The following is a 16807-nucleotide window of genomic DNA, read 5'->3' on the forward strand; positions in this document are numbered from 1 at the left end:
GTCGGGTAAGCACGCAAGCGATAACTTTTTACCTTCAACTTGTAATACGATCGCAACCCGACGCATGCAAAAAGCTTACTTCTAGAGCAGTTAACGCTCTACTTGTAATCTGGCCCTAAAAGTTCAAAAATCAAAAGTATGTTGTGACCTCATAGCAAAAACCCACACCATTTACCCCTAAACATCCACAACTCTATCTTAAAAAACCCCCACACCATTTCATTTACCCCTTAACCCCCACAGCCCTAGCTAAAAAAAATCCTACTCTATTTAGACCTAACTTTTAACTTCCAAGACCCCTAATTTAACATTAAAAAATAACTTAAATTAAAAAAAAAAAAAAAATCGCTACAAAAAAAAAAATGCTTACCTGACAGATTTATTTCTTTCATGATGGTGAAAGTCCACAAGCCTGTGGGATTAAAGTCCAGTCCTACAGGAGAAGGCAAAACACCACACAACAGAGCTTTGATTCCTCCCACCTTTTCATGATTCCTTAGTCATACATATGGCCAAGAGAAAAGAGAAAATAAGAAAAACTAAATTTATGCTTACCTGATAAATTATTTTCTTTCCTAGCAGGCAGAGTCCACGACTTAATTCATTACTGTTAGGAACGAAAATAGATATAGTCCTTTAATGAGTATTTTCCCTTCAAGACAGGACTGGGGTTAATTGAGTAGCCATGAAATCCTCTCAGTGAGAGTTGTGGTGAAAGTTAGCTACTGGATGTCGCTTTTCTTTCCAAAGGCAGGGAGAGTCCACAACTTCTTTCATTACTGTTGGGATTCCAATACCCAAGCTAGAGAGGACACAGAATGAAACAAACGGGAGGGAAATAGCTAGGCAGACCTAATCTGAAGGCACCACCACTTTGTAACACCTTTCTCCCAAAAGCCGCCTCAGCTGAGGCAAAAACCTCCAACTAGTATAATTTAGAAAAAATATGTAAAGAGGACCAAGTAGCAGCCTTACAAATCTGCTCCATATAAGCTTTGTTCCTAAAAAACCCAAGAAGAGGATACTGTCTTAGGAGAATGAGCCATAATCCTCTCAGGAGGCTGTTGGCCAGCCTCCTCATAGGCCAAATGGAGATACTTCTCAGCCAAAACGGAAGGGTAGTCGCAGTGGCTTTCTGGCCCATGTGCTTACCAGCATACAACACAAACCAGGAGGTAGACTGTCTGAAATCCTTGGTTGCATGAAGATAGAACTTCAGAGCACACACAACATACAGATTGAGGAGCAAAACGTTCCTTCTGAGAAGAGTAATTAGGACAAAAGGAAAGAACAACAATCTGCTGATTGATATAGCGATCAGAGACCACTATAGGCAGAAAAACCTAATCTGGTACGTAAAAACGCCTTATCCGCATGGAACACAAGATAAGGAGGATGACATTGTAAAGCTTTAAACTCTGCAAGCAGAGGCAATAGCCAACAAAAACAAAACCTTCCAGACAAAAGCTTAAGGTCAGCAGAATGCATAGAGGGGTAGTTATCAAGCCGTCTACTTTACCTGCCTTCGCCAGTTCAATACGCCCGCCTAAGCTCGCCTACCATCGCCGCTGCGGACCTGCAAAATTTTGCCTAAGTTATCAAAAAAGCTGTCAAAAAGCTGCGCACCAAGTACGGGGCGATGAGCAGCGGACTGTGATAGTTATCACTCATCCGATCTTGCTGCTCTTCGGCTTTTTGACAGCTTTATTGCTAGCCTGTCACTAAACACCCACACTAACTACACTGTACTACCCCCTATACCGGCGACCCCGGAGCACCCCGCAACTAAATAAAGTTAGTAACCTCTAAACCGCCGCTCCTAGACCCCGCCACAACTCTTATAAATGTATTAACCCCTAAACTGCCGCTCCTGGACACCGCCGCCACCTACATTATACCTAGTAACCCCTATCCTGCCACCCCTATACCGCTGCCCTCTATAATAAAGTTATTAACCCCTATCCTGCTGATCCCGGACCTCGCCGCAACTAAATAAATAGTTTAACCCCTAAACCGCCGCTCCCAGACCCCGCCGCAACCTATATTAAACTTATTAACCCCTAATCTGCCCCCCTACACCGTCGCCACCTATAATAAATTTATTAACCCCTATCCTGCCCCCCCTACACCGCCACCACTGTAATAAAATGATTAACCCCTAAACCTAAGTCTAACACTAACCCTAACACCCCCTAACTTAAATATTAATTAAAAAAATCTAAATAATATTTCTCTTATTAACTAACTTAATCCTATTTAAAACTAAATACTTACCTATAAACCCTAATATAGCTACAATATAAATAATAATTATATTGTAGCTATCTTAGGATTTATTTTTATTTTACAGGCAACTTTCAATTTATTTTAACTAGGTACAATAGCTATTAAATAGTTATTAAATATTTAATAGCTACCTAGTAAAATAAAGAGAAATTAACTTGTAAAATAAAAACTAACCTAAGTTACAATTACACCTAACACTACACTATACTTTAATAAATTAATCCTATTTAAAACTAAATACTTACCTGTAAAATAAACCCTAAGATAGCTACAATATAATTAATAATTACATTGTAGCTATTTTAGGATTTATATTTATTTTACAGGTAACTTTGTATTTATTTTAACTAGTTAGAATAGTTATTAAATAGTTATTAACTATTTAATAACTAACTAGCTAAAAGAAATACAAAATTACCTGTAAAATAAATCCTAACCTAAGTTACAATTAAACCTAACACTACACTATCATTAAATTAATTAAATAAATTACCTACAAATAACTACAATTAAATACAATTAAATAAACTAACTAAAGTACAAAAAATAAAAAAAGCTAAGTTACAAACATTTAAAAAATATTACAACAATTTTAAGCTACTTACACCTACTCTAAGCCCCCTAATAAAATAACAAAGCCCCCCAAAATAAAAAAATTCCCTACCCTATTCTAAATTAAAAAGTTCAAAGCTCTTTTACCTTACCAGCCCTTAAAAGGGCCTTTTGCGGGGCATGCCCCAAAGAAAACAGCTCTTTTGCCTGTAAAAGAAAAATACAACCCCCCCAACATTAAAACCCACCACCCACATACCCCTAATCTAACCCAAACACCCCTTAAAAAAACCTAACACTACCCCCCTGAAGATCATCCTACCTTGAGTCGTCTTCAGCCAACCGACCATCGATGGAACCGAAGAGGAGATCCGGAGCGGCAGAAGTCATCATCCAAGGGGCGCTGAAGAAATCTTCTATCTGATAGAAGTCATCATCCAGGCGGCACTGAAGAAGTCTGTCATCCCAGCGATGTCATCTTCCAAGCGGCGTCTTCAATCTTCATCCATCTGGAGCGGAGCGGAGCCATCTTCAGACGAGCCGACGCGGAGCCATCCTCTTCTTCCCGATGACTACCGACGAATGGATATTCCTTTAAGGGACGTCATCCAAGATGGCGTCCCTTCAATTCCGATTTGCTGATAGGATTCAGCCAATCGGAATTAAGGTAGGAAAAATCTGATTGGCTGATTGAATCAGCCAATCAGATTGAAGTTCAGCCAATCAGATTGAGCTCGCATTCTGTTAGCTGTTCCGATCATACCCCCCCCAACATTACAACCCACCACCCACATACCCCTAATCTGATCGGAACAGCCAATAGAATGCAAGCTCAATCTGATTGGCTGATCCAATCAGCCAATCGGATTGAACTTGAATCTGATTGGCTGATTCCATCAGCCAATCAGATTTTTCCTACCTTAATTCCGATTGGCTGATAGAATCCTATCAGCCAATCGGAAATTCGAGGGACGCCATCTTGGATGACGTCCCTTAAAGGAACCTTCATTCTTCAGTTGGACGTCGGAAGAAGAGGATGGATCCGCGCTGGAGGTCTTCAAGATGGAGCCGTTCGTCATTGGATGAAGATAGAAGATGCCTCTTGGATCAAGATGGTTGCCGGTCCGGATCTACTCTTCTTCCCGGATAGGATGAAGACTTTGGAGCCTCTTCTGGACCTCTTCAGCCGCTTGATAGAAGACTTCAGCCGGATTATGGATCGCCAGCCCCCGCTTGGGCTTGGATGAAGACTTCAGAGGACGGATCGGTGAACCTGGTATGGTGAAGATAAGGTAGGAAGATCTTCAGGGGCTTAGTGTTAGGTTTATTTAAGGGGGGTTTGGGTTAGATTAGGGGTATGTGGGTGGTGGGTTGTAATGTTGGGGGGGGTATTGTATGTTTTTTTTACAGGCAAAAGAGCTGAATTATTTGGGGCATGCCCCGCAAATGGCCCTTTTCAGGGCTGGTAAGGTAAAAGAGCTTTGAACTTTTTTAATTTAGAATAGGGTAGGGCATTTTTTTATTTTGGGGGTCTTTGTTATTTTATTAGGGGGCTTAGAGTAGGTGTAATTAGTTTAAAATTGTTGTAATATTTTTCTAATGTTTGTAAATATTTTTTTATTTTTTGCAACTTAGTTCTTTTTTATTTTTGTACTTTAGTTAGTTTATTTAATTGTAGTTATTTGTAGGTATTGTATTTAATTAGTTTATTGATAGTGTAGTGTTAGGTTTAATTGTAACTTAGGTTAGGATTTATTTTACAGGTAATTTTGTAATTATTTTAACTATTTCTTCTTAACTATTTAATAGCTATTGTACCTGGTTAAAATAAATACAAAGTTGCCTGTAAAATAAATATTAATCCTAAAATAGCTACAATATAATTATTATTTATATTGTAGCTATATTAGGGTTTATTTTACAGGTAAGTATTTATCTTTAAATAGGAATAATAGATTTAATAAGAGTTAATTTATTTTGTTAGATTTAAATTATATTTAATTTAGGGGGGTGTTAGTGTTAGGGTTAGACTTAGCTTTAGGGGTTAATCCATTTATTATAGTAGCGGCGAGATCCGGTCGGCAGATTAGGGGTTAATAATTGAAGTTAGGTGTCGGCGATGTTAGGGAGGGCAGATTAGGGGTTAATCCTATTTCTTATAGGGTTAGTGAGGCGGGAGTGAGGCGGATTAGGGGTTAATAACTTTATTATAATAGCGGTGAGGTGCGGTCGGCAGATTAGAGGTTAATTATTGTAGGTAGCTGGCGGCGACGTTGTGGGGGGCAGATTAGGGGTTAATAAATATAATATAGGGGTCGGCAGTGTTAGGGGCAGCAGATTAGGGGTACATAGGGATAATGTAGGTGGCGGCGGTGTAGGGAGCGGCAGATTAGGGGTTAAAAATAATATGCAGGGGTCAGCGATAGCGGGGGTGGCAGATTAGGGGTTAATAAGTGTAAGGTTAGGGGTGTTTAGACTCGGGGTACATGTTAGGGTGTTAGGTGCAGACATAGGAAGTGTTTCCCCATAGGAAACAATGGGGCCGCGTTAGGAGCTGAACGCTGCTTTTTTGCAGGTGTTAGGTTTTTTTTCAGCTCAAACTGTCCCATTGTTTCCTATGGGGGAATCGTGCACGAGCACGTTTTTGAAGCTGGCCGCGTCCGTAAGCACCGCTGGTATTTAGAGTTGCAGTTGCAGTAAATATGCTATACGCTCCTTTTTTGGAGCCTAACGCAGCCCTTCTGTGAACTCTAAATACCAGCGGTATTTAAAAGGTGCGGCCAGAAAAAAGCACGCGTAGCTAACGCACCCCTTTGGCCGCAAAACTCTAAATCTAGGCGTAAGGGTTTATTTTACAGGTAAGTATTTAGTTTTAAATAGGAATAATTTATTAAAGTATAGTGTAGTGTTAGGTTTAATTGTAACTTAGTTAGTTTTTATTTTACCGGTAAATTTCTCTTTATTTTAACTTGGTAGCTATTAAATAGTTAATAACTATTTAATAGCTATTGTACCTAGTTAAAATAAATTGAAATTTGCCTGTAAAATAAAAATAAATCCTAAGATAGCTACAATATAATTATTATTTATATTGTAGCTATATCAGGGTTTATTTTAAAGGTAAGTATTTAGTTTTAAATAGGATTCATTTAGTTAAAAAGAGTTAAATTTATTTTTATTTATTTAATTAATATTTAAGTTAGGGGGGTGTTAGGGTTAGTGTTAGACTTAGGTTTAGGAGTTAATCATTTTATTACAGTGGCGGCGGTGTAGGGGGGGCAGGATAGGGGTTAATAAATTTATTAGAGGTGGCGACGGTGTAGGGGGGGCAGATTAGGGGTTAATAAGTTTAATATAGGTTGCGGCGGGGTCCGGGAGCGGCGGTTTAGGGGTTAAACTATTTCTTTAGGTGCTGCGAGGTACGGGATCGGCAGGATAGGGGTTAATAACTTAATTATAGGTGGCGGCGGTATAGGGGGGGGCAGGATAGGGGTTACTAGGTATAATGTAGGTGGCGGCGGGGTCCGGGGGCGGCGGTTTAGGTGTTAATACATTTATAAGAGTTGCGGCGGGGCCTAGGAGCGGCGGTTTAGGGGTTACTAACTTTATTTAGTTGCGGGGGGCTCCGTATAGGGGGTTAACATGTTTAATATAGTTGCGGCGGGGTCCGGGAGCGGCGGTTTAGGGGTTAACATATTTAGTATAGCTTGCGGTGGGCTCCGGGAGCGGCGGTTTAGGTGGGAATAACTTTATTTAGTGGCGGCAGTGTAGGGGGGCAGATTAGGGGTGTTTAGACTCGGGGTACATGTTAGGGTGTTAGGTGCAGACATCTCCCATAGGAATCAATGGGATGTCTGGCAGCAGCGAACATGAACTTTCGCTATGGTCAGACTCCCATTGATTCCTATGGGATCCGCCGCCTCCAGGGCAGGGGATTGAAAACCAGGTACGCTGGGCCGGAAAAGTGCCGAGCGTACCTGCTAGTTTTTTGATAACTACCAAAAGTAGTCAGATTGTGCCGCACTTGTGTGCGGAACATCTGGAGTGACATAAGAATCGATCTGTGTCGGACTGAGTCCGGCGGATCGAAGCTTACGTCACAAAATTCTACTTTTGCCGGTGTCTAGGGCTTGATAACTAAGGCGAATCAGCCTCGCCTCAAATACGCTGCAGAATTCCTGCGTATTTGAGGTAGACGGCTTGATAACTACCCCCCATAGGCTCAACTAGAGCTAGTTGCACAACACAAAGCACATGACTAAGACTCCAAGGGAGAGAAACAGGTGAATCTAAACAAAGCCTGAACAAAGGAACACAGAAAGAGCAGAGATCTGACCCTTGAGAGAACTGTCCGACAACCCTTTCTCTAAACCATCCTGGGGAAAAATCAGAATTCGAGGGACCCTCACTTGATCCAAGGGAAACTTCATACCCTAGGAGTATGTTATCAAAGTTCCACCGGAGCGAAAATAATTAGCTGCTAGTTGCCCAAAAGCAAGGTCAGAGTGCTCGTCTAATAGCTTGGAATTTGCACGCCAAAGAACACTGACTGCATAACATAACACTGCAGCCAACAACAGTAATAAACAGTACACCAATCACACATATTTTTATGTCACGTTTAGACAACAAGCCATGGGGGCAAGGGATACAGGGACTCACTGTTAGAAGTCTTCATCTGCTACATGCAGTCTTCTCACCAGTCTCAGGTCTGACAGTAGTAATCTTCATCCTGACAGGGACCTGTTACATAAGGAAAGCAGTGTAAACCTAACACTGGTTGACTGAGAGGGTGTTAGCACCTAAGAACTGGAGGAGGACAGAGAACGTTCCCTGCGACATCCAGTAGCTAACTTTCACCACAACTCTCACTGAGAGAGAGAGTGATAGGTAAGAAGTAATAGTGGACAGATAAATTAAGGTTTTACATGTAGAGAAAACAAGTTAGTGACTGTGTTTGACTAAAACAGTACAGGAGATATTTCTTTGTATAACTTTCCCTGTTCCCATATGAAATATCTAATTGCATAAACCTAACTAAACAGTTGAACATGGGTATAGTGATAATAAGGGATCTGTTGGCTCGCAAGAGTAAAACTGTGATACACCTTTAAGGTGCATCCCGCCCTGAATAGGGAACCTCCCTTTAAAAGGGGTTGGGTGCTGATCATCAGTGCCTGAAAATTTTGTTCCTTACTTGCAAAGCTCATTCTAAGCTAATGTTCGTTCTGTTACATATTGTTCTACTTCTAAGCTATTTACTCTGATATCTACCTCCTGGGACTTTCACTCTGCATTCTAAACAGTGATTAAGTTTACTGTTTAGTAAATTCTACTCTTCGTTGAGAGTATTATTCCGGACTTCTTCTCTCCCCGGCCAGGGACAGCCGGATCTACTTTCACCACCGCGACCGGAAGTCGCACTCACACCGAAGCCTTTGGAGCATCAGGTACGCTACTCCGTAGCTCAGCACCGCTTCAGAGTAATTCTCTTATCTTGCCTCTAACGTGAAGTGCTATACTACGCTTCTGTGTTCTCTAGTGCTGCCTGTCTTTACATTTGATATATATTCACTGATCGAGTGCTTTCTGGCTGTATTATTTGGATGAATGGACTTGTACATATTTTAAAGCTGACTGTGTGTGAGTGCGTGAAGACTAAAGGGGACTTTATCCTGTGATATTACAACAATTGTCTCAAGAACTGCCTCAGTAAACTACTTAAAGTTTCTATATACTTCTCATGGTTATTCAGTGTAAACCCAGTCTGCTTGCATTGATTATTCACATTGATATTCATCTAAAAATAAACTGACTCACAATTGGAGTAAGCAGGTTATTACAAGAATTGATCTCCTGTTTATTTTCCTAAAGAGTTACAATTCCAATATTTAACACGCTTCTAACCAAAATCATCACATAATTTTCAGGCCACAAGTGTTAATTGGAATTGTGACTAAACATGACCCCTGAGGAAATAGAAACCCAATTTAACAGCATAGAACAAAAGCTTGATTATTTGGCTCATGCTTTAACTGAGGTACAAGCAGAAAATCTAGCCATTAAGACTGTACTTAAAGATTATATGGCTGCTAAAAGCAGTGAGGTACCTGAACCACATATACAGTACCCTCAACCTTTCTCTGGTAAGAGACAAGAGTTTAGGGATTTTAAGACGGCCTGTCACTTGCTTTTTTCTCTGCGCCCACGCACATACCACTCAAACCGTATAAAGGTTTGCACTACCATATCCTTTTTACAAGGAGAGCCTAGGACATGGGCAAATAGGGATTACGAAAACAACGATCCCATACTGGATTCCTTGCAAGATTTTTTCCAGGCTATGGCTAATCTATATGAGGACCCAGACACACAATTCCTAGCAGAAACAAAACTGCGCTCCTTAAAACAAGGGAAGCGGACAGTGGAGGAGTATACTACTGATTTCCAGATGTGGGCAGTAGACTCCCAATGGAACCAAATCAGCTTAAAAAATCAGTTTAGGCTGGGCCTGTCTGAGACTCTGAAAGATGAGCTCTCTAGACAGGAACTACCAGATAGTCTCTCAGGACTTATAAAACTGAGTACAGCAATCGATAGAAGGATCAGAGAGAGGCGTGCAGAGAAGGCCTCATATGATTATACACCAAAAAGATCAATCACTTACGCCACCCACACAGAGAAATCCACCACCAGCCCCATGCCCATGGAGATCGGATTTATAAAAGGTCCTCTCTCAGAGGAAGAAAAAACAAGGAGAAGACTGGAAAACTTGTGTCTATATTGTGGAAAAAAGGAGCATATTGTTTCTAATTGTCCACTTCTTCAAAGACAAAGGAAGGGTAAGCGAAATAAAACTTTTAGCATTTACCATATAACAGAAAATGTACAATTGACTTTGGTTCTCTCTTTACAGTGGGATCAGGAAAATATCCAGTGCAGGGCGTTGATTGATTCTGGTGCTTCCGGAAATTATATTGATTCATTATATGTTGTAAATAATAAAATCCCCCTTGTGTGCAAGCAAAACCCTGTCTATGTCAAATCTATTGATGGAACCTTAATCAAAAGGGGTCCAATCACACATCAAACCATACCACTTCTAACCACAATAAAAGAAGGACACACTGAGTATGTCAGCTATGACGTCATACCCATTGCCCTTCATACTATCATTTTAGGGTATTCTTGGCTGCAAAAACACAATCCAGAAATAGATTGGGAACATTCACAAATTAAGTTAAAATCTAACTATTGCTTAGCTACTTGCTTTCCTCAGAGTGTTATTTCCATCTCTGCTGTGATGGAGGTAGTCCCAGAACTCTATCAGGATTTGGCAGAGGTATTTAATCTCGTGGAGGCAGAAAATCTGCCTCCGCATAGGACCTTTGACTGCCCTATAGATCTCATCCCAGGGGCGGTAATACCCCATGGGAAAATTTACCCTCTATCTCAAAGTGAACTAACATTTTTAAGATCTTATCTGGATGATAATTTAAGAAAAGGGTTTATATCACATTCTACATCCCCTGCAGCTGCAGGGATGTTTTTGGTAAAAAATAAAGATGACACATTGAGACCAATAATTGATTATAGAGCTTTGAATGCTGTAACTGTCAAAAATAGATACCCACTCCCATTAATACCTGAATTAATAGAACGTCTAAAGGGTGCCACGGTATACACAAAATTAGACCTAAAAGGAGCATATAATCTCATACGTATAAAGGAGGGAGACGAATGGAAGACCGCTTTTCGCACTAGGTATGGTCTCTTCCAGTATAACGTCATGCCGTTTGGTCTCAGTAACGCCCCGGCGATGTTTCAGCATTTTATAAATGAAATCTTTCACGATCTAATGGATACATGCGTTATTATTTATTTAGACGATATATTGATCTATTCTAAGACACAGCAGAAACAAGAAAAACATGTAAGATGGGTTATAACGAGGTTGAAAGAACATAAATTGTACGCTAGAAAAGAAAAGTGTCTGTTTCACGTTAATAAAATTTAATTTTTAGGGTATATTATTACCCCGGATCAGATACAAATGGATCCTGAAAAGATTTTGGCAGTAATGCAATAGCCAATACCCTCTACCATACGTGCACTTCAAAGATTCATAGGTTTTGCTAACTATTATCGAAAATTCATTAATAATTTTTCTGATATAGTTAAACCTTTAACCCAACTTACGAGCAAAAAGCAAAGATTTAAATGGACTGAAGAAGCGCAGAGAGCATTTGATGTTTTAAAACAAAACTTTAGTTCAGCCCCTTTATTGCATATGCCAGATCCACAGTTACAATACGTTTTGGAGGTGGATGCTTCTACTTCAGGAATTGGGGCTGTTCTGTGCCAATATAACAAGGAAAAAACAGTGATATCACCTGTTGTCTACTACTCTAGAAGGTTCACCTCTTCAGAGAATAACTATGGAATAGGTGACAAGGAATTACTGGCTATAAAGGTATCACTAGAACAGTGGAGACATTTATTGGAAGGCACTAATGAGCATTTTATAATCTATACCGACCACAAGAACCTCCAATATCTCCAGCAAAGTAAAACTTTATCAGCAAGACAAATGAGATGGTCATTGTTCTTAGACAGGTTTGATTTCTTGATAACCTACAGACCTGGGATATTAAACACAAAGGCTGATGCACTCTCACGATTTCACGAGCAAACTCCTGTAGAAACTCTAAATCCTATTATTCCTCTTGAAAAATTCATAGGTATCTTAACACCTATTGAGGTAAGAATCAAGCAGGCCTTAAAGAAAGAACCTATTCTACCCAAGTCTTGTATTAAAGATACTAAGACCGGATTATTCTATCATAAAACCAAACTGTATGTGCCTACCACTATAAGGAAACAAGTTCTCCATCGCACCCACGACATACCTTTTGCAGGTCATAGCGGTATACAAAAAACTATAGAAAGAACTAGAAGAGCATTTTGGTGGCCCCAAATGGATCAGTCCATACATAAGTATGTTCAATCTTGTGACACTTGCGCTAGAAATAAAATAGACCATAAAGGTCCGGTAGGACTCCTATCTCCTCTGCCTGTTCCTGATAGACCCTGGGAAACTATATCTATGGATTTCATAGTAGAATTACCCAAATCCCAACATTACAACACCATTTTAGTAGTAGTGGATCACCTAACTAAGTTAGGACACTTTATACCGTTAAAAGGGTTACCATCAGCCTATACTACTGCTAACACTTTTATAACTCATATAGTGAAATTACACGGGTTACCCAATAATATAATAACTGACAGGGGTACACAGTTTACTTCATCTTTTTGGAGGTCTCTATGTAAAAGATTACACATAAACCCTAAGTTTTCTACTGCTTTCCACCCCCAGACTAACGGGTTAACTGAAAGATTGAATCAAACCTTGGAGCAGTATTTGCGCTGCTATATAACTCACCAACAGGATGATTGGGTGACCTATCTCCCCATGGCAGAATTCTCTTATAACAACTCTGTTTCATCCACTACCAAGGTATCAACTTTCTACGCAACGTATTGTTTTCATCCCACAACCATATCGTTATCCAATATCGAAGTGAATTCCCCTGCAGCAATTGATTATTCCACTCAATTACAAGAACGATTAGATACAGTGAAGTTACACCTCTCTGAAGCAAAGACCTCACAAAAACTTTATTATGATCTACATCACAGATCTGCCCCTAAGTATCAGGTGGGGGACAAAGTTTTATTATCCACGAAACATCTTAGGTTACGTGTACCCACAAAGAAACTGGCTAATCAGTTTTTAGGTCCTTTTGTCATTGATAAAATATTGAATCCCTCGACTGTGCAGTTAAAGTTACCAGCGCATTACAAGTTTCATCCAACATTTCATGTGTCTCTTGTAAAACCATACCATGCATCTAACGTCTCAATCACACAGGAAACTAATCCTATCCTGGTAGATAACCAAGAAGAATTTGAGATCGAGAAAATACTGGATTCTAGAATGAGGGGTGGTCAATTGGAATATTATTTGAAGTGGAAAGGCTTTGGTCCTGAGGAGAACACTTGAACAAGGGACACTGAGGTTCACGCTCCTCGTCTTATTCGTGCTTTCCATCGTCGTTATCCTCTTAAAGCTTCTTCCACTGGTTGAGGGGGAGCTTTGAAGGGGGGAGTGTGTGATACACCTTTAAGGTGCATCCCGCCCTGAATAGGGAACCTCCCTTTAAAAGGGGTTGGGTGCTGATCATCAGTGCCTGAAAATTTTGTTCCTTACTTGCAAAGCTCATTCTAAGCTAATGTTCGTTCTGTTACATATTGTTCTACTTCTAAGCTATTTACTCTGATATCTACCTCCTGGGACTTTCACTCTGCATTCTAAACAGTGATTAGGTTTACTGTTTAGTAAATTCTACTCTTCGTTGAGAGTATTATTCCGGACTTCTTCTCTCCCCGGCCAGGGACAGCCGGATCTACTTTCACCACAGCGACCGGAAGTCGCACTCGCACCGAAGCCTTTGGAGCATCAGGTACGCTACTCCGTAGCTCAGCACCGCTTCAGAGTAATTCTCTTATCTTGCCTCTAACGTGAAGTGCTATACTACGCTTCTGTGTTCTCTAGTGCTGCCTGTCTTTACATTTGATATATATTCACTGATCGAGTGCTTTCTGGCTGTATTATTTGGATGAATGGACTTGTACATATTTTAAAGCTGACTGTGTGTGAGTGCGTGAAGACTAAAGGGGACTTTATCCTGTGATATTACAACAATTGTCTCAAGAACTGCCTCAGTAAACTACTTAAAGTTTCTATATACTTCTCATGGTTATTCAGTGTAAACCCAGTCTGCTTGCATTGATTATTCACATTGATATTCATCTAAAAATAAACTGACTCACAATTGGAGTAAGCAGGTTATTACAAGAATTGATCTCCTGTTTATTTTCCTAAAGAGTTACAATTCCAATATTTAACACGCTTCTAACCAAAATCATCACAAAAACTGTCTGTAGAAATTGTTTTAAATAAGATGAAGAATGAACCCTAACTTAAAACTATATGAAGATAAAACAGAAAAGGACTTAAGGCACAACTTTACAACTTAGAACAGTGACTCTATAGTGTTACCGATATCTTCAAAGTTGATTTATAGCAAATATTTGGTCAGCCACAGGGTTTTGTTTGCAAGTAGGGTACAGGTTTAAGTGTTCCATAGAGGCTTCCCTGCCGAAGATGAGTAGAAGAGAAATTCAAAAGTCTCAGGTTAGGTACCTCTAATAGTTCTCCAGAAGGGTTTTGAGCCGCTTACTTAGTATGTACTTTATAGAAATCTACAGCGTGCCAAACGAGAGTGTCCTTTTTTTCACCCGGAGAGATAGTTTTAGGTTAGAAGTGAGTCTCTCCAGGGTCTGCGACAATCGAGGAACCCCCCCCCAAGTTCCCACGAGGGCACGAACAGCAGCAAGACCTCCTCTGTCTGTTGAAACTTACGTTGAACTCCAGTGAGTTCTAGGATTGGCAAGATTGCACTAAGCAGATTCCCAGAGAAAAAAAAAATCAGTTAAGAACTGAAAAGAAAAAAAAAAATACACCTGTTGCACTTACAGACATAAATATGTGTGTGGTTGTGAGAATAGCTTCAATATTTTAAAACATCTGTGAGTGCAACAGGTGTATTCTTTTTCCTTTTCAGTTCTGTACGGAAATGTTTTTTCTCTTAAAGCACCCCATCCTAAATATGATTTTGTAATTTAAACAAAAATAATCATATGGAAGACGTATACACACCATAATAAAAGAAGTGCCGTTGGTTTTCCTTACCACATTGTAACTAAGTAGATTCCCCTCATGTGAAGTGGTCACAGCAGATATGTAGGGTTTCATTTTATAGTGAGACTGCAGTGTTATGGAAGGTGGTTTCAACTGTTTTAGGCTGCTTGATTGTGGGTCTGGTGCTTGTATTTACTCTGTTACAGGAAGCTCCGCTGGTTCTTTGCTATGTGCAAAGCAGTGCTTAATCAAGTAACCCATTGGGGCTTTGTCCATTAGGTTCTGCATCAGTTTCTCAAAGTTTGCGAAGTATTTATTGAGGTGGTTTTCACAGGTCTATTTCCCACGTGGCAGTCATTTTCAGTTGTAATTTTGTAATGTTTGTTGGAATCTGTCCACAATAATTTGGCTTTTCCCATTTGGCCGATGGTATAGGCTTGTCAGGATTCATGCAGAGGTGCTGTTATTGTCAGCTGTGGCTAATTACCTTGGTACACCGAGGGGGGGGGAGCGTAACCGTCTGCGAGCCGCCACTCTAGGCCTCTACTATCTAGGCCTCTACTGTCTGTTCCTAGTCTCCAGCATCAGGAATACAACCGAAAAACCTTTAATGTAATGCTCTACAGGATAATGATATAAGGTATGATAAGTGAAGGGAGTTTCGCTGTAGGATGTATACGATAATCGGCGTATTGACAGATTTTCTGCTGGAGCTTTGGAAAGTGCGACCACTTGGATCACCGTTCAGACAGCCGTTCAGACATGCCCCCTCCCCGGAAGATTAATTTTTAAAGTCCAAGTGATGGTGACTGCTTTGGTAGAATAAGTAGAAATTTGTTAAGAGGGAGACTTCCCCGCTACTAGTATGCTACTGAATTAAAGCTTTAAGCAAAGCTGCTAAGGTGATGGCAGCAGCATTCTGTCCCTTGGGGGACCTGAGAAATAAATAAACAAGGAAGAAGGAATTCTGTAGTGGCTTGAAGATCACAATTTAAGACCCTTACAAGTTATCAAGTAATCTCTCATTAGCATTTTTAGTTGTTTTTAGTGTTTGGTTTTTCTCTTTTTTTTGGTACTGGAAGAAAGAGTAGCTTATTCTTAAAACTGCTTTATGATGGTGAAAAAATAAGGTAAGGAGAATAACAAGATAGATCAGAAATCTCAGATACTCTTCTTTCCAAGGAAACGGCCAGAAGAAAGAGAACCTTTCAAAACAACAGTTGAATGTTCAGACCATGCACAGGTTCAAATGGCAGAGCCTGAAGAACCCTTAAAACCAAGTTAAAGAGAGAAAGCAGCTCTGATACATTCTTTTCCTTACCAAAGCTTGGACAAAGGCTTTGAATGTCATAAAGTCTGAAAATCTCCTTATGATACAAGATTGAAAGAACTGAAATCAACAGAATAATTGATCTGAGAAACCTCTCTGAGAAAAAATCAGGCGTTCATTCTCCATGCCGTCGAATTGAGAGATTTGAGGATTTCATTGAAGAAGGAACCTTGAGAGAGAAGGTCCTTCCTGAGAGGAAGAAACTAAAGCTGGCTGGAGGACATTTGTACCAGATCTGCATACCAAGGCAATGCCAGAGCAATTAGAATCACTGAAGCCCATAATGTTTTATACTGGCTAGTAAAGCAAAAGGAAGAAAGACATAAATCAGATTAAATGACCAGGGAGCCACTAGTGCACCTCAACAGGAGGAGGCTTCAGGACCAGTCCCAGCAACCTTTGTGGCAGGAAAGTGACAAACTCCTGTGTGAGAATTACTCTCACTGCTAATGTACTCCTTTACACCCCTCTGTCATATTCCCTGCTCTCTGAGGACCCCTTTCAAGCAATGTGTATATCAGCACTACAAGTTTCCCCATCACTCCTTACTGGAGGCAAAACATTGACTAAGGAAAGTGGGAGGGATTAAAGCTTTTGTGGGGTGTTTTGTCTTCTCCTGTAGAAATGGACTTTAATCCTACATGTAATGGCTTGTGGACTCACTATCTTGAGAAAGAGAATACAAAGCCCTATCCTACAAAACTAAGCCGCCTGAAAATAAAAAGCTCTCTTTAAAACAATGTACCTAAAATAAACTATCCTAAACAAACTAAAGTACCAGTTAAAAAAAAAAAAAAACACTAAAAAAACTAATAAGTAACTAATCTGTGTGTGTGTGTGTGGTAAGTATGTGCATGTCCATGTATGAA

General features: G+C 40.1%; 1 protein-coding gene across 1 annotated transcript in view; it reads right to left on the reverse strand.

Moving 5' to 3' along the window:
* The window catches only part of UNC79 (unc-79 homolog, NALCN channel complex subunit), a 538284-nt gene that overhangs the window by 351423 nt on the left and 170054 nt on the right, over positions 1-16807 (reverse strand). The gene's annotated exons all lie outside the window — the stretch shown is intronic.

This window comes from Bombina bombina, chromosome 1 (genome assembly GCF_027579735.1).
Source record: "Bombina bombina isolate aBomBom1 chromosome 1, aBomBom1.pri, whole genome shotgun sequence".
Lineage (NCBI taxonomy): Eukaryota > Metazoa > Chordata > Amphibia > Anura > Bombinatoridae > Bombina > Bombina bombina.